Here is a 24,321-nt window from a genome sequence, read left to right as displayed (position 1 = left end):
CCACACGGTCTATACACACACGAGCGTGTGGAGCCTTAAAGCATGAGTTTTCCAAGTTTTTCTTAAGTTCTCGATTTAGTCCCAAACCGTCTTTAATGTATGTTTTGCGCCTCGTGAGCCAGTTTAAGGGACATAATGCATGTGAACGAGGAGTTTTAAGTTAAAAGAAATTTTATGGCCCGGTTTTATATGCTTATGATTGAGTTAAATTCGGTAGCACCTCGAACCCTGTCTCGGCGTCAGATATGGGCAAGGGGTGTTACATTTGTTGGTATCAGAGCATGGTTTAGTCAGTTCTAGGACTAACCTAGCTAGAGTACGTGTCTAGCTATACATGCCATAAATATTTATTGATAGTGTGACGATTCCTGACAATTATAAATTGTGTTTTTATATAGTAATGGATCCTGATAGAACCACGGTGGATGATGTGAAAAGTAATGCGCCAGGTCCCACAGAAGGGACCGCGCCAGTAGAGAGTGAGCCCGTGAGTATGGGCCAAGGTGGAAGGGCTAGGGAAGCCTACTTCCAAATGATAGATGCCTGGTATACAGAGTTTGTTCGTGTGATCCCGAACACTCCACCTCCCCCACCTCCTCCGATTCCTCAACATGCCCAGGTGGCTCCGCAAGTTGCAGACATGTTCTAGTAGACAAAATCCAAAAACAAGGGGCCGAGGAATTTTGGGCTAGTATAGATGATGAACCGGAGAGAGCGGATTTTTGGCTAGAAAATACCATGAGGGTATTCAATAAACTATCATGCACGCTTGAAGAGTGCGTAAAATGTGTTGTGTCACTTCTACGAGACTCGACTTATCAGTGGTGGAATACTCTCGTGTCTGTGGTACCGAGATAAAGAGTTACTTGGGAATTTTTCCAAGAAGAGTTCAGAAAGAAGTATATTAGCTAGAGGTTCATAGACAAGAAAAGGAAGGAATTTTTAAAGTTGAAACAGGGTAATAAGACTCTGACGGAATATGAGCTTGAGTTTGTGAAACTCAGAAAGTATACGCGGGAATGCGTATCAACAGAGGATACCATGTGTAAGAGGTTTGAGGATGGCCTCAATGAAGATATCTGAGTATTTGTGGGCATTTTAGAAATAAGAGAATTTGTGGTACTTGTCGAGAGAGCGTGCAAGGCAGAGGAGCTGGTGAAAGAGAGGAGGAAAGCGGCCATTGAGTCGCAAGACTTAAGGAAAAGACAAATAGGGAAAACACATCAGTCATCATCTAAGAGTTCCAAAGAATTTACTACCCGATTGAATGCTTCAGTGGGATTTCCCAGTAGAAACAAGAATAAGCAGAACATGGCTTCAAGAGTTCAGACCACTTCTGTCGCGAGTGTTGGCAGCACTTGGCCAAATAGATCGGAGTGTCCATAGTGCGGTAGATGCCATTTCAGTGAGTGCCACGTGAATGAAAGAGGTTGTTTCAGGTGTAGATCATTAGACCACTTTATCCGAGATTTCCCCGAAATTAATGACAAGGAGAAACAGCAAGATGTGAGGGTGAGTAGTGCTTCTTTGAGAGGCAGACCACAAAAGAACCCGGGCAGTGGAGCTAGCAGCAGAGGTGTGATTAGAGATGCTGTGGCGAGGTCCGAGGGCTGAGCGCCTGCGAGGACTTATGCTATTCGTGTCCGTGAGGATGCAGAGTCTCTCAACGTGATTACGGTTACCTTTTCTATTCACGATATATCTATTGTTGCTTGATTGATCCGGGGTCTACCCACTCTTATATTTGTATGGATTTGATACCCCGTATAAATATGATAGTGGAGTCCACTGAGTTTGTGATAAAAGTATCCAACCCTTTAGGCAGACATGTGCTAGTTGACCAAGTATGTAGGAATTGTCCTTTGACAATTAGAGGTCATTGTTTTCTGGCTAATTTAATGTTATTGTCGTTTAATGAGTTTGATGTAATCCTCAGGATGGATTAGTTGACTTCTCATAGTGTTGTAGTGGATTGTGGAAAGAAAATTATTGAGTTAAAGTGTGAAGATGGAAATATTCTTCGGGTTGAACCTAATGACTTGGATAAATTGCCTGTGGTAATATCGTATTTGACGGCTGAAAATATTTGAGAAAAGGGTATGAGGCTTATCTAGCTTTTGTGCTGAATACTCAAGCGTCCGAGTCTAAGATTGAATCAGTACCAGTGGTTTGTGAGTTTATAGATGTTTTTCCGGAAGAGTTGCCTGGATTACCTCCATAGAGAGGAGTTTGGTATCGAGTTAGTTCCTAGCACGACGCCAATCTCGATTGCACCGTATAGAATAGCCCCCACTGAGTTGAAAGAGTTGAAAGTACAGTTGCAAGAATTAACAGATAAGGGTTTTGCTAGATCGAGTTTTTCACCATGGGGTGCTCTAGTACTTTTTGTGGAAAAGAAAGACAGGTCGATGAGGTTATGTATCGACTATAGACAACTTAACAAAGTAACAGTGAAGAACAAGTATCCCTTGTCAAGGATTGATGATCTCTTTGATCAATTGAGAGGAGCCATTATATTCTCTAACATAGATTTGAGGTCGGGTTACTATCAGTTGAGAGTCAAGGAGCAAAATGTACCGAAGACTGCTTTTCAGATGAGATATGGGCATTACGAGTTTCTTGTTATGCCTTTTGGATTGACAAATGCCCCAGCAGTATTTATGGATTTGATGAATTGCATCTTCTGATCGTACTTGGATAGGTTTGTCGTCGTTTTTATCGATTACATATTGATTTTTTCGCGTGATGAAAGTGAGCACGCGGAGCATTTGAGAACTGTGTTACAGACCTTGAGGATAAACACCTTTATGCCAAGTTTAGTAAGAGCGAGTTTTGGCTCAACGAGGTCAGATTTCTAGCACACATTGTGTCGGGTGACGGGATCAGAGTTGACCCAAGTAAGGTCTCAGCTATTGTGGAATGGAAACCGTTAAGGAATGTAATAGAGGTTTTTAGTTTTCTGGGGCTAGCAGGATACTATAGACGATTTGTAAATGGATTCTCCATGATAGCTACACCGATAACAAGGCTACTGCAGAAAGATGTCAAGTTTGGGTGGACAGAAGAGTGCCAGCAGAGTTTCGAGAAATTAAAGGCTTTGTTGACCGAAGTCCCAATTTTAGTGCAACCTGAGTCGGGCAAAAAATTTGTAGTCTATAGTGACGCCTTCTTAAATGGATTAGGGTGCGTACTTATACAAGAGGGTAGATTCATAGCTTACGCTTCAGGACAGTTGAAGCCACATGAGAAAAACTATCTGACGCATGATTTGGAACAAGCAGCCATAGTGTTCGCATTAAAAATTTGGCGATACCATCTGTATGGTGAGAGATGCTGAGTATTTATTGATCATAAGAGTCTAAAGTATTTAATGACTCAGAAGGGGTTGAATTTGAGGCAACGACGATGGTTAGAGCTAATAAAAGATTATGAGTACGTGGTCGCTGATGCATTGAGCAGAAAGTTTTTATTTGCATTGAGAGCTATGATAGCCCATTTAGCTTTATCAGACGATGGTTCGATTTTAATAGAGTTGAGAGTTAGACTAATGTTTCTACAAGAAATTTGTGAAGCTTAGAAGAACGATGATGAGTTACAAGCCAAGAAGACTCAATGTGAGTCAGGTATTAAGTCAGATTTCGAATCAGCACCGATGGATGTTTAATGTTCAGAGACAGAGTTTGTGTACCCAAGGACAATGAACTTATTTAGAATATTTTGAGTGAGGCTCATGGTGGTTGTTTATCTGTTCACCCGGGTAGTGTTAAAATGTACAACGACCTTAAGAAAATGTATTGGTGGTAGGGTATGAAAAGAGACATCTCAGAGTTTGTTTCCAAGTGCCTAGTGTGTCAACAAGTAAAGGCTGAACATCAAGTACCTTTAGGTTTACTTTAGCCTATTATGATTCCCGAGTGGAAATGAGACCATATCACTATAGACTTCGTGACCAGTTTACCACTAACCCCGAAAAAGAAGGATGCAGTATGGGTTATTATCGACAGACTATCTAAGTCAGCACACTTCATACCAGTGTGTACCAACTACTCCCTTGAAAAATTGGCCGACTTGTATGTTTTCGAGATTGTGAGGCTTCATGGTGTGCCATTGTTGATTGTTTCAGATCGAGACCTGAGATTCACCTCGAGGTTTTGGAAAAAGTTGCAAGAGGCTTTAGGAACCAAGTTGAGTTTCAGCACGGCTTTTCATCCACAAACTGACGGACAGTCGGAAAGAGTAATACAGATCTTAGATAACATGTTGAGATGTTGTGTTCTCGAGTTTCAACGAAGCTGGAAAAATACTTGCCATTGGTTGAATTTGCCTACAACAACAACTATCAGTCGAGTCTGAAAATGGTGCCTTATGAGGCCTTGTATGGGCGAAAGTGTCGAACACCTTTATATTGGACTGAGTTGAGAGAGAAACAAATTCACGGGGTCGATTTGGTCAAAGAGGCGAAGGAGAAAGTTAAAGTGATTCGTGACTACTTGAAAGCAGCCTCGGATAGACAAAAATCTACGTGGATTTAAGACGAAAGGAAATTAAGTTTGAATTTAGTGACAAAGTATTTTTGAAAGTTTCCCCGTTGAGGAAAGTCCTCAGATTTGGAAAAAAAGAGGCAAGTTGAGTCCTTGTTTCATAGGACCTTATGAGGCTACCGAGAGAGTAGGGCCTGTTGCCTACCATTTGGATTTCCCACCAGAGTTAGAAAGGATTCACGATGTGTTCCATGTCTCCATGTTTCACCGGTACAGATCAAACCCTTTGCATGTAATTGCGCCAACTGAAGTTGAGATTCTTCCAGATATGACTTATGGTGAGGAGCCGATCAAGATCCTAGCTCGAGAAGTCAAACAGTTAAGAAATAAGAGTATACCACTCGTAAAGGTTTTGTGGCATAGACATGGAGTCGAGGAAGCCACATGGGAACCCAAGGAGTCTCTGAGAGAGCAGTACCCGAACTTATTCGCTGGTAAGATTTTCGAGGACAAAAATCCTTAAAGGGGGGAGAAATGTAATAGCCCGAATTAGGGCCTAGTCGGAACAGTGGTCTCGAGACACAAATTAGAAGTTGGAAAAATTATTTTATTATTACTATGAGGTTATAGTAAGATTATATTAGTGCATGAAAAATTTAGGGAGTTAATTTTAATGTTTGTGAGCCCGATTGTGAAAAATGACTAACTTGCATAAAAGAAAAAAGTTGCATTTTAGTACCCCAATGTGTTAAATAGCTAGAGATTATGATTTAGGGGTCTTTAAAGGGCAATTAGACCCCTAGAAATAGGGTGGCCGGCCATAGGAGTCATGTGTGGTCAAAATTTTAATTTTTGGTAGGATTAGGTGACCAAATTTGACTAAAATAGAAAATAGAAAAAGGAAAACGATATCACCTTATTTCCCATTTCTTCTTAACCGACAATAGTAGCCATTTTTGGGGTTTTGAGCTTTAAAAAATTTTCAACAACTTGGAGCACTCACAAGTAAGTGATTCTAGTAGCTTTTCTAAAATATTTTTGTACTTTTGGGACCCTTGAAGCATGGGCTTTCAAATGAGGGTGATATCTTGCAAAATGATCAAGAGTTTAGGATTTTTCCATGAAAGGATTTGTGTGGGTTGCTGAGTTTTTATGGAAGAAAATGAGTCTTGGTTGTCTTATAAACAATTTTTGTGAAAGGTGTTAGCAAGAAAACACCTAAAGGGACTATTTTGCATAAGTTGCAAAATAAGTAATAAGTGTGTGAAATAGTGAAATTTTAGGGTTTCTATAGGAGTAAAAAGAGTTTTTATAGGCTTGAAATACGAAGAAATTCGATAAAAATTGATTTTCGAGCATATGGGTAAAATGGTCATTTTGTCGAAGTCTAGGGGCAAAATGGTCATTTTACCAAAGATGTGAATTTATGATTGCCTAATTGTAATTAGTGACTACATGAGTGCATTTTGTTAATATAGATCAAGATTTGCCAAAACTGAACCTAGACCGGGGAAAAGCCAAGCAATCTGACTAAACCGACTAGTCGAGTACATTTTGTAAACCGAGGTAAGTTGTATGTAAATAATACGATTACATTGTTAATGCATGTATTTGAATTGTCATTGATTTGACATAGCATGAATGGCTGGATAGTGAAATGAGAATGCATATTAATGATTGAGATAGTAGAAAGATCTAGTTGGAACCCTAGGAAACAAACCGGATATTCATGCCATAAAATTTGGATTACTTGTGTGCCAGTGTAAGACATGTCTGGGACATGCATCAACCACAATATGCTAGCCAGTGTAAGACATGTCTGGGACATGCATCAGCCTCGACAATGATAGCCAATGTAAGACGTGTCTGGGACATGCTTTGGCTAAGAGTTGTGCTAGTGTAAGACATGTCTGTGACATGCATCAGCACGCATAGACGATAGCTAGTATAAGACCATGTTTGGGACATGGCAACGGCCTCGATGATGATAGCCAGTATAAGACCATGTCCAGGACATGGCATCTGCAACTTATCCCATGTTTGAGGTTTATAGAATATCCGGTAGTATTCCGAAGGGTTAAATTTTAAAGGTTAAGAAAGTGATTTATGAATAAAAGTATAATAACGTTGTGAGTGATACAGGTACATATTTGGTAATCAATGAGTAATGAGCTTAAATTAGAAAATGTGACTTTAGTAGACGGTAATGAGTAAGTTAAGTTTATACTTACCTTTAAGTTATGAGCATGATGACTAATGGTGAAATTGTTGTTGTATATTTATTTATATGCAACTTACTAAGCTTTATGCTTACTCTCTTTTCTTTCCCTTTTCTATCAGTGCCGCTTAATTAGCTCAAGGATCCTTTGAAGTCGGAGATATCGATCACACTATCAGTCGAAGCTCTTGGTATAGTACAAATCTTGTTTTGAAGTATGGCATGTATAGGGCTAGATTAGGATGTTTGATTTAATGCGAAATTGGTTATGTATTTTGGCTTAAGTCAAAAGCCTTTCATTTTGTATCAAGCCTAGAATAATGACTATTATTCATTTTGGTAATTGCATATTATGTTCTTTCTATGGATCAATTGGTGTCTATTGTGGTGAAATTAGTATATTGAAATGATCCTGTGTAGGTTGTGTAAAATGGGTGACAAAATGGCTTGGAAAATAGCCTCTTTTTGTCCACACGGGCAAGGCACATGGGCGTGTGTCTAGGCTGCGTGTGACACATGGCTCACTCCCATAGGTGTGTGTTATGGCCGTGCGTCCCCTGCACTTAAAATTTAAAGTCAGTTTAGTACACGGGCAGGCCACACGGGCGTGTGTCGTGGTCGTGTTTTAAAGTCACGGGCAGGCCACATGGGCATGTGTCATGGCCGTGTTTCAAAGTCAGTGTTGCACACGGGCTAAGGGCACGGACTTGTCCCAAGCCACACGTGCGTGTGTGACCAGACGGGCGTGTGGAGCCTTGAAGCATGAATTTTCCAAGTTTTTCTTAAGTTCTCGGTTTAGTCCCAAACTGTCTCTAATGTATGTTTTGGGCCTCGTGAGCTAGTTTAAGGGACAGAATGCATGTGAACAAGGAGTTTTAAGTTAAAAGAAATTTTATGGCCCGGTTTTATATGCTTATGCTTGAGTTAAGTCCGGTAGCACCTCGAACCCTGTCCCGGCGTTAGATACGGGCGAAGGGTGTTACATTTCAACCATTTTGCAAAATGGTCCCTCATTAGTTAGCCCATGCCACAGGGGTCCCAAAAGTACAAAAATTACCAAGAATGGCTATGAAAATTACTTACTTGTAAGAAAATAACCTAGCTAAAATTTTAAATCTTCAAAAACCCCTTTTTTCTGGTATTTTCGGTGGAGAAAGAGATGAGAAGAAGATGATATCATTCCCTCTTTATTTTATTTTGTTTTTAGCCAAATAAGCCACCAAATTCCACCTGACTTTGAAAATTGTCTTATCTTTGTCTCTATGGCCGGCCAGCCTATATTTAAGGGTCTATTTGCACTTCAAAGACCTCCAATTATGGTTCTCTAGCTATTTAACACATTTGGCTAGCAAAACAAAACTTTTTCCCTTTATGCGATTTAGTCCTTTTTCGTAATTAAGCTCACAATCGCTAAAATTAATTCACCAAAATTTTCATGCACTTATATAATCATGGTATGACACATAAAATAATATTAAAAAAATTTCTCCAGCCTCAGAATAGTGGTTCCGAAACTACTGTTCTGACTAGGCCCAAAATCGGGCTGTTAAACTAAATGTAATAAAAATTAACTTATTTAAATATCACTTTATTCAATTTAGTCCAAATTATACATTAAGGAAATTTTACACTTTTGCCCTTAACATTTTATACTTTTACAATTTAGTCCATATTTTATAAAATCACAAATTCATGCAATTTAACCACAACCCATGCGAGCTAAATTTCAATTAGGTCCCTAGCAACCCAAATTTTTCATTTATTTCACAAATTAGCCCTAAATTTTACACATTTCACAATTTAATCCCTATTTGGACATTTTACTAAAAACCACTTACCAAATGTTGTTTATCTAACCACAACCATACATTTTCTATCATCAAACATCAAAATACACCTATATTCATCAATGGAAAAACCCTAAACCTTTAACAGTTTTGCAAAATAGTCCTTGGGCTAGCTAGATTAAGTTGCAACGATCTCAAAAACATAGAAATCATTAAAAACTGATTAAAAATACATAGCATGCAAGCAAGAAGAAGTAGCTGAACTTCAAAGCCCTAACAATGGCTATTTTCCTCTTCAAAATCGATGAAAGAATCAATTTTAGAAGATGATACATTGTTTTTACATATTTTACTTAACTTAATTATTGAATTACTAATTTAACCTTTAAATTACTTAATAAAATTTCCATAGAAGTCCACTCATATTAACAATGGTCTAATTACCACATAAAGATCTTTACTTTAAGGTTCTATAGCTATTAGACACCTTTAGCTAATAGAACACATGTTTTACATTTTACGCGATTTAGTCCTTTTTATCAAATTAAACACTCAAACGATAAAATTTCTTAATGAAATTTTTATACAATCATAAATCATGCTGTAAACATTAAAATAACAAAAAAATAAATATTTTGACCTCGGATTTGTGGTCCCAAAACCATTGTTCTGATTTGACTAATAACGAGTTGTTACAACTCTCCCCCTTAGGAAATTTCGTCCCCGAAAATCTTACCAGAAAAGAGGTTCAGGTATTGTTTCCTCATAGTTTCCTTAGATTCCCACGTAGCTTCTTCAACTCTGTGAGGTTGCCACAAAACCTTTACTAAAGCTATGCTCTTATTTCTCAATTCTTTAACCTCTCGAGCTAAAATTCTGATCGGTTCTTCGTTATATGTCATATCAGGTTGAATTTCAATCTCTGCCGGAGAAATGATATACGATGAATCTGATTGATACCTTTGTAAAATCGAAACAATAAATACATTGTGGATCTTTTCTAATTCTGACGGTAAAGCTAGCCGATATGCCACTACCTTTATTCTTTCGATGATTTCATACGGCCCGATAAACCGCGGACTCAATTTTCCTTTGCAACCAAATCGAAGAATATTCTTCCACGTAGATACTTTCAAAAATACTCTATCGCCGATCTAAAATTTAATGTCTTTATGTTTCAAATTCACTCTGTCGATCTAAAGTTGCTTTCAAACTATCACAAATTACTTTTGCTTTATCTTCTGTCCCTCTGATCAAATCAACCCTGTGAATCTTTTTCTCACTAAGCTCGGTCCAATACAATGGAGTTCAGCATCTACGACCATACAATGCTTCATATGATGCCATCTTTATGCTTGATTGAAAACTGTTGTTATACGCAAATTCAACCAATGATAAATATTTCTCCCAGTTGCCTTCAAACTCTAAAACACAGCAACGAAACATATCTTCGAGAATCTAAATTATTCTCTCAGACTGACCGTCGGTTTGTAGATAAAAAGTAGTACTAAAATTCAACCTCATACCTAGAGCTTCTTGTAATTTCTTATAAAATCGTGATGTAAACCTCAGATCTCTATCCGAAATAATAGAAACTGGTACTCCGTGCAATCTAACGTTCTCAGAAATGTACAATTCAGCTAATTTATCAAGCGAATGATTTGTATGTATCAGAATGAAATGCGCTGATTTCGTCAATCGATCAACGACAACCCAAATAGCATCTTTCTTTTTCAGAGACAGTGGCAATCTCGATACAAAATCCATCGTAATTTTATCCCATTTCCAACTCTGGCATCATCAAAGGTTGTAATAATCTTGAAGGTACTTGATGTTCATCTTTAACTTGTTGATAGACCAAACATCTCGATACAAACTCTGAAAAGTCTCGTTTCAAGCCCGACCACCAATACAATTGTTTCAAGTCATTGTACATTTTGGTACTCCCCGGGTGAACATATAGACAACTACTATGTGCTTCATACAAAATTTTTTGAATGAGCTCGAAATTCTTTGGTACGTAAATTCTATCTCAAAACATTAAACAATCATCAGATCCGATCTAATAGTTTGAATTTATAGTCGACTCGTATTGCACTCTTTTAGCTTGCAACTTATTGTCACACTTCTGAGCTTCACAATTTTCTTGAAGAAATACCAGTTTAGCTTTTAATTCAGCCAAAATCGAACCATCAGTAGCCAAGGTTATCTGAGTATTCATCGCTCTCAAAGAAAATAAAGATTTCTTACTCAAAGCATTTGTGACTACTTTCGCTTTCCCTGGATAGTAATCAATTACTAACTCATAGTCTTTCAGCAATCGAGCTATCTTCGTTGTCTCAAATTCAAGTCTTTCTGAGTCAATATATACTTTAAGCTCTTATGATCAGTAAAGATATGGCATTTTTCGCCGTATAAATGATGTAGCCAAATTTTCAATGCACAAACAATAGCGGCCAACTCTAAATCGTGCATCGGATAATTCTTTTCATTTGGTTTCAACTGTCTTGAGGCATAAGCTATCACTTTACCCTCTTCCATCAAAACACAACCCAAACCATTCAGTGACTCATCACTGAAAATCACAAATTCTTTACCTGACTCAGGTTGAACCAAAGCTGGTGCCTTAGTTAACAATGCTTTCAACTGTTCAAAACACTGTTGACATTTCTCGGGCCACTCGAATTTCACATCTTTCTGTAGCAATCTACAGTGTAGCAATCGTCGAAAATCCTTTTACAAAACGCCAATAATAACCAGCTAACCCCAGAAAGCTTTTGACTTCAGATACGTTTCTTGGTTGTTTCCAGTCAATAACTACTGAAATCTTGCTCGGATCAACTCGTATACCTTCTGCTAAAACAATATGTCCCAAAAATCCGAACTCTCGGAGTCAAAACTCAAATTTTTTGAATTTAGCGTATAGTTGCTTATCTCTTAAGGTTTGTAGCACAATTCTCAAATGTTCAACATGCTCAGATTCATCTCAAGAATAGATCAGAATGTCGTCAAAGAATACAACCACAAATCCATCTAATACGGTCTAAAGATTCGATTCATCAAATCCATAAAAATTGCAGGTGCATTATTTAATCCGAAAGGCATAACAAGAAATTCATAATGCCCGTACCTTATTGTGAACATAGTTTTCGGCACATCTGTATCTTTAACTCAATCAATCTTTGAAAACATTGTCGCTCCTTTCAGCTGCTCAAAGAAATCATTAATTCTCGGCAGAGGATACTTGTTCTTTATCGTAACCTTATTGAGTTGACGATAATCAATACAAAGTCTCATTGATCCTTCTTTCTTCTTTACGAACAAAACTGGTGTACCCCAAGGCAAAAAACTAGGTCGTGCAAAACCTCTATTCGTTAACTCTTGCAACTAAGCTTTCAATTCTTTCAATTCTGTCGGAGCCATTCTGTATGAAGCTATCGATATCGGTGATATTCCCAGTGCTAATTCAATAGCAAACTCAACTTCTCTGATCGGTGGTAACCCTGGTAACTCTTTTGGAAATTCATCTAGATACTCACAAACTACTGGCACTGATTCAATTTTTGATTCAGACACTTTTGTATCCAATACATAAGCAAGATAAGCTTCGCAACCTTTCCTCACATATCTCTAAGCTAACATTGACGATATCACAATAGGTAATTCACTTGACTCATCTGATTCAATTCAAAGGATTTCACCATTCTGACATTTCAATTCAATAGTCTTTTGTCTACAATTCATAACAGCATCATGTAGTGTCAACCAATCCATACCCAGAATTACAATGAATTCATCAAACGGTAATAACATCAGATTTGCTGAAAAACAGTAACCCCGAGTCATTAAAGGGCAGTTCTTGCAAACTTCATCAACTAGAACATACTTGCCTAAGGGGCTCGATACTTTAATCATAAACTCAGTAGACTCAACAGGAAAACTCTTACTGGATACTAAATTCTAACAAAGATATGAATGAGTCGATCCAGGATCAATCAAAGCAATTACACTAGTGTCATAAAGAGAAAATGTACCGGTGATAACATTTGGTAATGATGCATCTTCGCGAGCACGAATAGCGTAAGCTCTAGCAGGTGCTCTGGCCTCAGATCTCACAGTGGAGTCCTTAGTTTTTCCTGTACTACCAATCACATTTCTAGCACTTCAAGGTGGTCTACCCCTGGCAACTGTATTATTCAGCCTTGAAGTCTGAAGATTATCTTTCCTGGATAACTGAGGAAAATCATGAATAAAATGTTCTTGTGAACCATATCTGAAATAGGTTTTATTATTATTATTCATCCAACAATCTCCAAAATGTCTTCGACCACACTGTTGACACTCGGGCTTATTATTTCTCACGATGCCAACACTTGATACTAATGTAGCTTAAGCCTTGGGACTTGAGTATTGCTTTCCACGATCTCTGTTTAGATACCCGATTGAAGCTGTAACAACCTAATTTTTAGTGGTGTCGAAATAGTAATTTGATATCACTAAATCCAACAAATGAGTAGGAAATATTATTAATTTAGTGAGTATAATTTAAATGTGAAGTTAGGAAAAATTTTGAAGTAGTGAATAGTGTACTAAAAATAAATATTAAAATAATTAGAATAAAAAATGAGGTATCGAGACCTTGGGAATTTTAAATCGAGCCATAAATATTTTTATAAATAATTATGGAGTGTTAATAAGTCAGTATTAAAGTTTCGTCAAGAAATTTTAAAGTTTTGATAGTTAATTGAACAAAAAAGGACTAGATTGTATTAAATGCAAAATTTTGGGAAATGCTTAAATAGCTTAAATGATAAAAGAAAGAGGGTTTAAAAGGGAAATATACCCAAGGTATCTTTAGGCTGGACGGCAATGGCATGAAATCAGCAAGAAAATAAGGAGAATTAAGGGCAAAATTGGAAAATTGCAAAATTTACTTAATAAAGCTAGGACTAAAGTGGAATTATCTAGATTTCTCTTTATTTTTCTGCATTCTCATCAGAAAAACACCATGGAAGAGTTTCCTTAAGCTGGTTTTTCATATTTTTACTTCAGGTAAGTTCAATTCTTGATTATTTCTTGAATTTTTTGTGTTTTTGTGACTTTTACAACTAGGTCCACTTGTTAAATTCATTAGCTTTTGATTCTATGAAAGAAATTGAAAGTTGCCATGAAAATTTTCTGGAAGTATATGATGATTTGGCATGGAATTAGAGCTTTAAATTGTTTATATGCTGATTTTATTGAAAGAATTGAATAGAAAGTGAATGTTTGGGACCTAATTGTAAAAGAGTTTGAAGTTAGAGTTTTATGTAGAAATTCTGAATTTCAATAGTTATGAAATAACTTATAATGTCTAGGAAAAATATTAATTTAGAAAATTATCTTAATTGAGGGGTTAATTGAGCAATGACTGAATTGTATGAATTGTGAAATTTGGGGCAAAAATGGAAATCAACATTTCGCACTAAAACTATTTTGGACAGCAACAGTAGTCTAAATTTGAAAAATCACCAAAAATTTTAGAAATGGAATTAGAGGATGAATAAAATATGAAATTAAAGATTATTTAGTCTAGTTTCTTATAGAAGAAATGATGTAAGCAATGGAATTGTAAATCATGAGATATAATAAATTTTGTAAGACACAGTCAGAATGATTTCGAGTTCCCCTGTTCTAACTTTGTAAAATCATAAAAAAATTGGATAAAAAAATTAGGGGCTTAAATTTATATGTTTAAAATCCTGAATGAGTCTATTTTCAAGAGAAACAAACTGGAACATCATTCGAATCCTGTACGAGGATATAATTAATTTTTAGTGAAGAAGGGTCAGAACTGTCAGGCAGCAGAATAGGGGAGACTTCAATGAATAAACTGTATTAATTGGCCCAACCAAAAATTATGAATTTTTTTTGGTAAGAAGATATGTAAGTTTAGTTTCAGGGAAAATTAGCGGATCTTAATTTTGAGTTCTGTAGCTCCAGATATAAATAATTTAGTGACTACGACACAGGTGGATAGTCTGAATATTCACATAAGTAATTAGTGAAAATTATGGATAAGGTTACTTACAAGTGTGTTATTTATGCCAAGGATATGGATGGAGAGGAGGAGGAGGAAAAAAATATATGAATGATTATTGTATAAATTGATCACATGCCCGATTATAATCGATAAGTGTTGGATTAGAAATGATATAATGTTTTATTTGGAATATTTACTATAAAATTAAGATTATCGTTATAATACAAAAATTGAACTTGTGAGTTTATATGGCTAAATTTTAGTGATTATTTGTTAATTCTATGAATTTTCATTATGTGTTATCTCATATGTATTGATGATAAAATCGTGAATAATGTAAAAACATTAAAATTGAATAAATGATCAAGTTGAGCATTTCAGTTCAATGACAAGATGAATTGAAGGAAAATACCATGGTTGAACCATAGCAACAAGTGATAAGTGATAGCTTCGGCTACACTTATCTGATCAAGGACAAATGACAAGTGAAAAGTGGTAGCTTTTGCTACCTGATCAGTGAAAAGTGGTAGCTTCGGCTACCTGCTCAGTGAAAAGTGGTAGCTCCAGCTACCTGATCAGTGAATAGTGGTAGCTTCGGCTACAAGTGACAAGTGATTTTCGTATAAGACCATATCTGGGATATGGCATCAGTGTGATATATGCTACTGTATAAGACCATATCTGGGATATGGCATCAGTGAGATATGTGATTCGTGTAAGACCAAAGCTGGGTTATGGCATCGATATGTGATATGTGATTACGTGTAAGACCATAGCTGGGCTATGGCATCGATATGTGATATGTGATTACGTGTAAGACCATAGCTGGGCTATGGCATCGATATATGAATATGTGTAAGACCATAGCTGGGCTATGGCATCATTATGTGAAGATGTGTAAGACCATAGTTGAACTATGGCATCAAGAAAACGAAGTACTCAATTCCGTAAGATGTTCACTAATTTGACAAAGTTTGGTAAGTGTTACATGGAATTATGTGATACAAGGAAGTACGAGTTGATAAGATATGAGTATAGAACTTGGTTGATAAATGAATTCATTTGTGATTATATAATTGTTCATCTTGAATGTAATGTCCATATGTACTGATAATTCAAATGTTTTAATGAATAAAGTTCCGACATGGAATAAATTGAACACGAGGAAAATAATTATGAAACTGAACTCGGAATTCATGAAAATGACGGTTATTGATATATTGAGACATAAGACATTGATATATGAATATGGAAAATGTTTGATAAATGTGTTTATTCATAATTATGGAATTATATACCTCATGTGTACTATTTGCATAAAGATGATATCTCAAATACTTTGGTTATTTAAGCTTAAATATGAAATAGTATGAAATCAAGATAAGTTGTTATGAAAATATATTTAGATTACAGAGATATGGCTGATATATGTTGTATGATTACAAAACGTGAAATTGTGTATATATATATGAGAAATTTAGTGAGAATTGAGCTCATACACGTTTCTTGTTATTTATATGAAGTATACGACTGACAACGGTGATGAAGTTATAAACAGAGAGTTACACGGGTTGAAAACACGAGCGTGTGACTCTCCAAAGTGTGAAAATTTTCTAAGTGTTGCAAAAGTTTCATATGTTTACGGTTTGGTCCCGAACCACCCTGAATGTATGTTTTGGGCCCCGTAGGCCCATATAAGGGACGTTAAACATATGTATGAAATTTTTTAATTTAGAAGAAATTTTATGGCTGATTTTTACATAATTGATTTTTACGGGTAGGGGGTGTTACAGAAGCATTCGAATGAGTATACAGATCTCTTGATTTCTTTGACGAAGATTGATATGGCTTATTCATCGATCTTTTTCTTGAATCTCTAGCCTCGAAATCTGCCTTTCTCTTTTCTTTACTAAGTTCTTCGGCTTTGTAAGCTCGGTCAACTAAAACAAAAAATTCTTTCAATTCTAAAATCCCGACCAATAGTATGATGTCTTCATTCAATCCATCTTCGAACCTTTTAAACATAATTGCTTTAGTTGAAACACATTCCCATGCATACTTACTGAGTCTAACAAACTCTCACTTATGTTCGGTCACAGACATACTGTAACACCCCGAACCCGAGACCGACACCGGAGTCGGACACGAGATGTTAACAAACTTTGAAAATTTTTTTTTCCAGACACTGCCCAGTCTGAGTACTAGTCGCTTCAAAAATCATATCTTGAGTTTCACAACTCAAAAATCAGTTTTGTGATTTTTCCCTGAAACTAGACTCATGTCCCCACCTATGGATTTTTTTCTAGAATTTTTGGTCGGGCCAACTAGTACAGTTTATTAGTCAAAGTCTCCCATGTTACAGGGGTCGACTACACTGACCTTTTCCCATTACGACTGGGATATCTCTCTGCACAGAGCTTCAATACTGATGCCGTTTGTTTCTATGGAAACTAGACTCAGAGAGGAATCCATACATATATGGTATGACCCCTAATTATCTCTGGTCAATTTATAGTGAATTTCCAAAGGCGGAACAGTGAATCCAGAAACTGTTCTGGCCCTGTTCCACAAGAACCCGAATATCTCTTTCTGTACTGTTCCTATAATTGTTTCGTTACTTCCATATGAAAGTAGATTCATCAAGGTTCGATTACATAATTTATTCACTATTTAATTCCACTCCTACGAATTCTTGTGATTTTTCCAATCCACACCACTGCTGCTATCAGCTTCTGTTTTCAAAGTGAACCTTACCTAATTTGGGGTTTCATGGACCAACTAGGGCCTTGTCATACATAAGCCCACATATGATCATACTTAGCCATTCTAGTGGCTGATCATTTGCTCAACACTTCCATTCCAACATAGTTACATCATGAAACCATCTATACATTCATAAATACGAATGGTCTAATGCCATACTCCACTTCTACAAGCCATCTTCGCATGGCTGTACACTTATACATTTCATAAAGTACTCGAAAGACAACAATGGGTAGTCCTATACATGCCATAACAAAATTCAACCAAAATAGTACCCAAAAGAGCCTTTGATAGTGTGGGCGACTTCGACTTCAAGATCCCGAGTCCGATAGCTGGAGAACCAAAAATCTATAAAACAGAGGAGCAATGTAACGAGTAAGCAATTTATGCTTAGTAAGTTTGAGCAAGGAATTCCAGCATGCACAAAGAATAGCACACATTTAGCTAAACGGAATATTTCATAATACGCAATTTACCGATATCAAACTTGCTTCACAACATTAACAACCCTTATGTACATACACAATAAACTAACTTGGCCGAAGGCCGGTAGCTCGTTTATCAACTGAGCGAACATTTATTTGTAAGGGCTCGATTAAATTCAACACATACGTAACATATCCCCATATTGGGATGTTTTTCGAGTATTCGCTGGAATTTTACAGCAAGCTCATTCATTACCAAATCACGTACCTTCGGGATTTAACCGGATATAGCTCCTCATTCAAATGCCTTCGGGACATAGCCCGGTTTTAGTAACTCACACAATGCCTTCGGGACATAACCCGGATTTAACAACTCGCACGAATGCCTTCGGGACTTAACCCGGATTTAATAACTCGCACGAATGCCTTCGGGACTTAACCCGGATTTAATAACTCGCACGAATGCCTTCGGGACTTAACCCGGATTTAGTATCTCGCACAAAGGCCTTCGGATCTTAATCCGGATATATTCACTTAGCACAAAGCCTTCGGGACTTAGCCCGGACAGCATTCAATTAATCATGCACATCTAACAATAATTCATAGCACATTCATATTTCATTTTCGTTTACGAAACTCAAACACAAGGCACATATTGTCCTTGCACATTCGGCTCAATAGCCACACATAGAGCATGATTTAATCACATCGAAATTTAAGCTCTCTTACTCAAGAACTTACCTCGGGTGTTGTCGAACGATTCCGCTAGCTATTCAACCACTTTTTCCTTCCCTTTATCGGTTTTATTTCCCCTTTGCTCTTGAGCTTAATCAAACAAATAAATTGATTTCATCATTTTAGGCATCAAAAGATGAACACAAGGCACTTAGCCCATATTTATACATTAGACATTAAAGTCTCATACATGCAAAAATCATGCATCAACACCACATATTAGCTAATTTCTTGCCCTTGACCGAATATGCATGTCCATTTTTGGGGTCGATTTCAACACTTAATACACACATGTACACACTAGTAAAGCATCCTCCCCCTTTTCATCAATTTAACACATGCATTGCTCATTAACATGCAAAGTTACATTCGGCCTTAGCACACATCTTGCTAGCCGATTCTTCTCCATTTAGCAACCAATGCACATATGTGCTCACACAACAAAAAATGCTAAAAAGGAGGTTCAAGAATCATCAAGCCATCATCACATGCATCATTAACAAGCTTCATATTTTGCATGCAATGGCATTAACACAACCTCCACCTAGGCCGAATCTTAACTCATCCTCATGCCTCATCACCACAACATCAAACATCAACCAAGAATGATTCATCCATGGTCAAGTGCCATTTCCATCACATAGCAAGATTTAGACCATGGGTTAGGTAGAACTCAAGCTAACAACTAAAACATGCATGCCTCTCATGGAACATCATCAAACATACCTTAGCCTAGCTACATGCATGGCCGAATCTCTTCACCTTTCTTCTTCTTTCCTCCTTAAAATTTTTGGCCAAGGATGAACCAAAGGATGAGAAAATTTTTCTTTGTTTTTCTTTCTAGTTTTTGGCAAGCATGAAGATGAGAAAAGGATGAACAAAATCCCCCCTTTCTCTTGTTTAGCTCACGGCAATGGGGGGGACAAACACCACACACACATTTTTTTTTCTTTTGTTTTCCATTTCTTTATTACCCATACTCCTTATTTTATTCTTCCACTAACAAAACATGTTTCATGACATGTTTTGCCCATCCTTCCTTGTCATGGCCGGCCACTACTCATTAGGGGGGGGAATTTGACATGCAAGTCCCCCCCTTTGTCCACATGCACTAGTAGGTCCTCACACATTGACCTATCACATTTTAGAATTTTCTCACATAAGTCCTATTGACTAAATTCACATGAAATCAACCAAATTGAAGCTTGAAATTTTCACACATTCATAATTACATATTCTACACAATAAGTATCACATTCAAACATTTCGGTGACTCGGTTTAGCGGTCTCGAAACCACTTCCCGACTAGGGTCAACTTTGGGCTGTCACAACTCTCCCCCACTTAAGAAATTTTCGTCCCCAAAAATCTTACCGGTAAATAGGTTCGGGTATCGTTCTTTCATCGAGCTCTCGGTCTCCCAAGTAGCTTCCTCGATCCCGAGTTTGAGCCATAACACCTTTACTAGCGGAACTCTTTTGTTTCGCAACTCCTTCACTTCACGAGCTAGGATACGCATCGGTTTTTCTTCATAGCTCATGTCGACTTGAATTTCAACCTCCGATGGGCTAATTATGTGCGATGGATCAGATCGATAGCGTCGAAGCATCGAAACATGAAAGACGTCATGAATCTTTTCAAGCTCCGGGGGCAAAATCAATCTATACGCAACCGGACCAACTCGTTCGGAGATTTCGTACGGCCCAATGAATCTTGGGCTCAACTTGCCCTTACGGCCGAACCTGAGTATCTTTTTCCAAGGTGAAACCTTAAGGAACACTTTGTCTCCCACCTGATACTCGATGTCTTTTCGTTTCAAATCTGCGTACGATTTCTGACGATCCGTGGATACCTTCAGACTTTCACGGATTACCTTTACTTTCTGTTCAGCATCTCTAATCAAATCAACTCCGAAAATTTTGCTTTCACCGAGCTCGGTCCAAAACAATGGTGTACGGCATTTACGACCGTACAAAGCCTCATAAGGTGCCATCTTAATACTTGATTGAAAACTATTGTTGTAAGCGAATTCAATCAAAGGTAAATACCGTTCCCATGAACTACTGAACTCGAGGATGCAACATCTCAACATATCCTCAAGTATCTGAATTATCCGCTCGGATTGACCATCGGTTTGGGGGTGAAAAGCAGTGCTAAAATGCAGCTTAGTACCCAGAGCTTCTTGCAATTTCTTCCAAAATCGTGAGGTGAATCTCGGATCTCTATCCGACACGATAGAAACAGGTACCCCGTGTAATCTCACAATTTGATAAACGTACAATTCAGCTAGTTTATCCAATGAAAAATCCGTACGTACGGGGATGAAATGAGCCGACTTAGTCAGTCTATCAACAATAACCCATATCGCAACCCTCTTACTTGCTGACAAGGGCAGTCCGGACACAGAGTCCATTGTGACTCGATCCCATTTCCACTCGGGTATCATGATCGGCTGGAGTAATCCTGAAAGCACTTGATGTTCCGCTTTCACTTGTTGACATATTAAACATCTCGAAACAAAGTCGGAGATGTCCCGTTTCATACCATGCCACCAAAATTGACGTTTCAAATCGTTGTACATTTTCGTACTCCCCGGGTGAATTGACATTCGGCTACAATGGGCTTCGTTCAGAATCATCGAAATGAGTTCCGAATTCCTTGGAACACACAAACGATTTCTGATCCTCAAACAATCATCATCATCAATTTGAAACTCCGATTCCTCGTTCGGAAACACTTAGCCCGTTTTGCAACCAATTCATCATCGACTTTCTGAGCTTCACGAATTTGGTGAGTCAATAATGGTTTAGCTTTTAATTCAGCTACTAACACACTGTCTGGTAGAACAGACAAATGCACGTTCATCGCTCGTAAAGCAAACAATGACTTCCGGCTTAAGGCGTCCGCAACCACGTTAGCCTTTCCCGGGTGGTAATCAATGACAAGCTCGTAATCTTTCAACAACTCAAGCCAACGTCTTTGTCGCAGATTCAAGTCTCGTTGAGTCATCAAATATTTGAGACTTTTGTTATCCGAAAATACATGGCACTTCTCACCAAACAGATAATGTCGCCATATTTTTAAAGCAAACACGATGGCAGCTAGTTCGAGATCATGGGTCGGATAATTCCTCTCGTGTGGCTTCAATTGTCTCGACGCATAGGCCACGACTCGACCTTCTTGCATCAATACGCAACCCAACCCAAGTAGGGATGCGTCACTATAAATGACAAACTCTTTACCTGATTCGGGTTGCACCAAAATTGGAGCTTCAGTCAAATGAGTTTTCAGTTGGTTGAAACTTTTCTGACATTTCTCCGTCCACTCGAACTTAACATCCTTTTGAAGTAGCTTCGTCATTGGTGTGGCTATCATCGAGAAACCTTTCACAAATCGTCGGTAATAACCGGCGAGCCCCAAAAAGCTCCGAACTTCAGTAATATTTCTCGGAGGTTTCCAGTCAAGTATGGCTGAAATTTTGTTCAGGTCAACTCGAATACCCGACGCGGATACCACATGACCCAAGAAGCTAACCTCTCTTAACCAGAACTCACACTTACTGAACTTAGCATATAACTGCTTATCCCGCAAAATTTGCAGCACTAGCCTCAGATACCCAGCATGTTCGGTCTCATCTCTTGAATAGACCAAAATGTCATCAATGAACACAACTACGAACTGATCCAAATACGGTCTGAAGATCCGATTCATCAAATCCATAAATACCGCAGGGGCATTAGTGAGCCCAAACGGCATCACTAAGAATTCGTAGTGACCATATCTCGTTCTGAAGGCAGTTTTGGGAATATCTGGATCTCGAATTCGCAACTGATAATAGCCCGATCTCAAATCTATTTTTGAGAACACTGAGGCTCCCTTCAGTTGGTCGAACAAATCATCGATGCACGGCAACGGATATTTGTTCTTTATCGTCACTTTATTCAGCTGACGATAGTCAATGCACAACCTCATGGTTCCGTCCTTCTTTTTCACGAACAATACTGGTGCACCCCAAGGTGAGAAACTTGGTCGAGCGAAACCTCTATCCGTCAGTTCTTGCAACTGAGCTTTCAACTCCTTTAACTCAGTTGGTGCCATACGATACGGAGCTATCGAAATCGGCGTAGTCCCAGGTACAAGCTCAATACCAAACTCTACCTCCCGAACAGGTGGTAAACCCGGTAATTCTTCCGGAAAAACATCCGGGTATTCACAAACCACCGGCACAGATTCGGGTTTCTTTCTAATTCTTGTCATCAAGCACATATGCAAGGTATGCTTCGCACCCTTTTCTTACATATTTCTGTGCCAACATTGCTGATATTACAGCTGGCATCCCCTCCAAGTCCGCAGACTCAATTCGGACTACTTCGTTATTTGCGCACCTCAAATCAATAGTCTTGCTCTTGCAATTCACAATCGCATCATGCGCGGTCAACCAATCCAACCCAAGGATAACATCAAATTCATCAAACGGCAAAAGCATCAAGTCCGCTGGAAAACAGGAACCTCGAATTTCCAGGGGACATTTCTTACACACTTTGTCGACAAGCACGTAACGACCCAAGGGATTTGACACCCGAATTACGAACTCAGTAGACTCAATAGGTAAAGTCTTACTGGATGCTAAGGTTTCACATATGTAAGAATGAGTAGAACCGGGGTCAATCAAAGCAATTACATTAGTATCAAAGAGGGTGAATGTACCGGTAATAACATCAGGCGAAGAAGCATCCTCGCGGGCACGTATAGCATAAGCTCTAGCAGGCGCACGGGCTTCGGATCTGGTTATATCATCTCTAGATCCTCTCTGACCACCACCAGCATTGCCCATATTTCCAGATGGTCTACCTCGAGCAGTGGTAGCACCCGGTCTCCCACTCTGATTTGCATTCTGTCCTGACAACCTCGGGCAATCTTTAATGAAGTGGTCCACTGATCCGCATTTGTAACAGGAGCGGTCAGGAAATCTACAACTCCCCGAATGCCATTTACTGCAATATCGGCATTTCGTCCTGTCTCGACGTTCATTCCCAACACTGGCGACCGAAGTGCCTCGTGTACCTACAGGGGGTCGATCACGATCTCGTCCAAAAAGGCCCGAAGTGCCTCTAAACTGGCCCGCATCATCTCGAAATCTCTTCGATGTCTGTTGAAGAGACCTCCCCGAGGATGTTTTACGAAACTCTCCAGTTCCCTCATCAACTCTTTGCTTTTCTTTTCTAAGCTCTTCGGCTTTACAAGCTCGTTCAACAAGTACCACGAACTCTTGTATTTCAAGAACGCCAACGAACATTTTTATATCTCATTCAGCCCATCCTCGAAGCGTTTACACATAACAGCTTCGGACGAAACACATTCCCGAGCGTATTTGCTAAGTCTAACAAATTTTCGCTCGTATCAGTAACCGACATGGAGCCTTGCTTAAGCTCAGAAATCCTTCCGTTTTTGATCAACAAATCTCTGACTGATATACTTTTTCCGAAACTCAGTTTGGAAAAACTCCCAAGTTACTTGCTCTCGGGGCACAATAGAAGTCAGAGTACTCCACCAATAGTAGGCAGAATCACGTAGCAAGGAGATAGCACACTTTAGGCATTCATCGGGTGTACAAGATAGCTCATCGAGTACCCGGATAGTGTTGTCCAGCCAAAATTCAGCTTGCTCGGCATCATCGCTATCCATAGCCTTAAATTCAGTAGCCCCATGTTTTCGGATTCTGTCAACTGGGCTTATGTGACCTTATTTGGTCCGTTACCGGCGTATTGTAGGTGCGGTATATTGTTCAGGAATGGAGGTTGTGAACACCATATTGTTCGAATGTATTGGTTAAACCAATATTCATCACGCTATAGAATGCTTGTCTACTTCATCATTCTGTTACTAGCAGTT

The 24,321-nt window shown here is 38.4% G+C and overlaps 1 pseudogene; it reads left to right on the top strand.

Moving 5' to 3' along the window:
• The first annotated feature begins 400 nt into the window (after window positions 1–400).
• The window catches only part of LOC107960561 (cytochrome c oxidase assembly protein COX11, mitochondrial-like), a 40,268-nt pseudogene continuing 16,347 nt past the window's right edge, over window positions 401–24,321 (top strand).

This window comes from Gossypium hirsutum, chromosome A05 (genome assembly GCF_007990345.1).
Source record: "Gossypium hirsutum isolate 1008001.06 chromosome A05, Gossypium_hirsutum_v2.1, whole genome shotgun sequence".
In the NCBI taxonomy this organism is placed as follows: domain Eukaryota; kingdom Viridiplantae; phylum Streptophyta; class Magnoliopsida; order Malvales; family Malvaceae; genus Gossypium; species Gossypium hirsutum.
The sequence above is the reverse complement of the archived record's forward strand: the minus strand, read 5'-3'. Positions and strand labels throughout refer to the sequence as shown.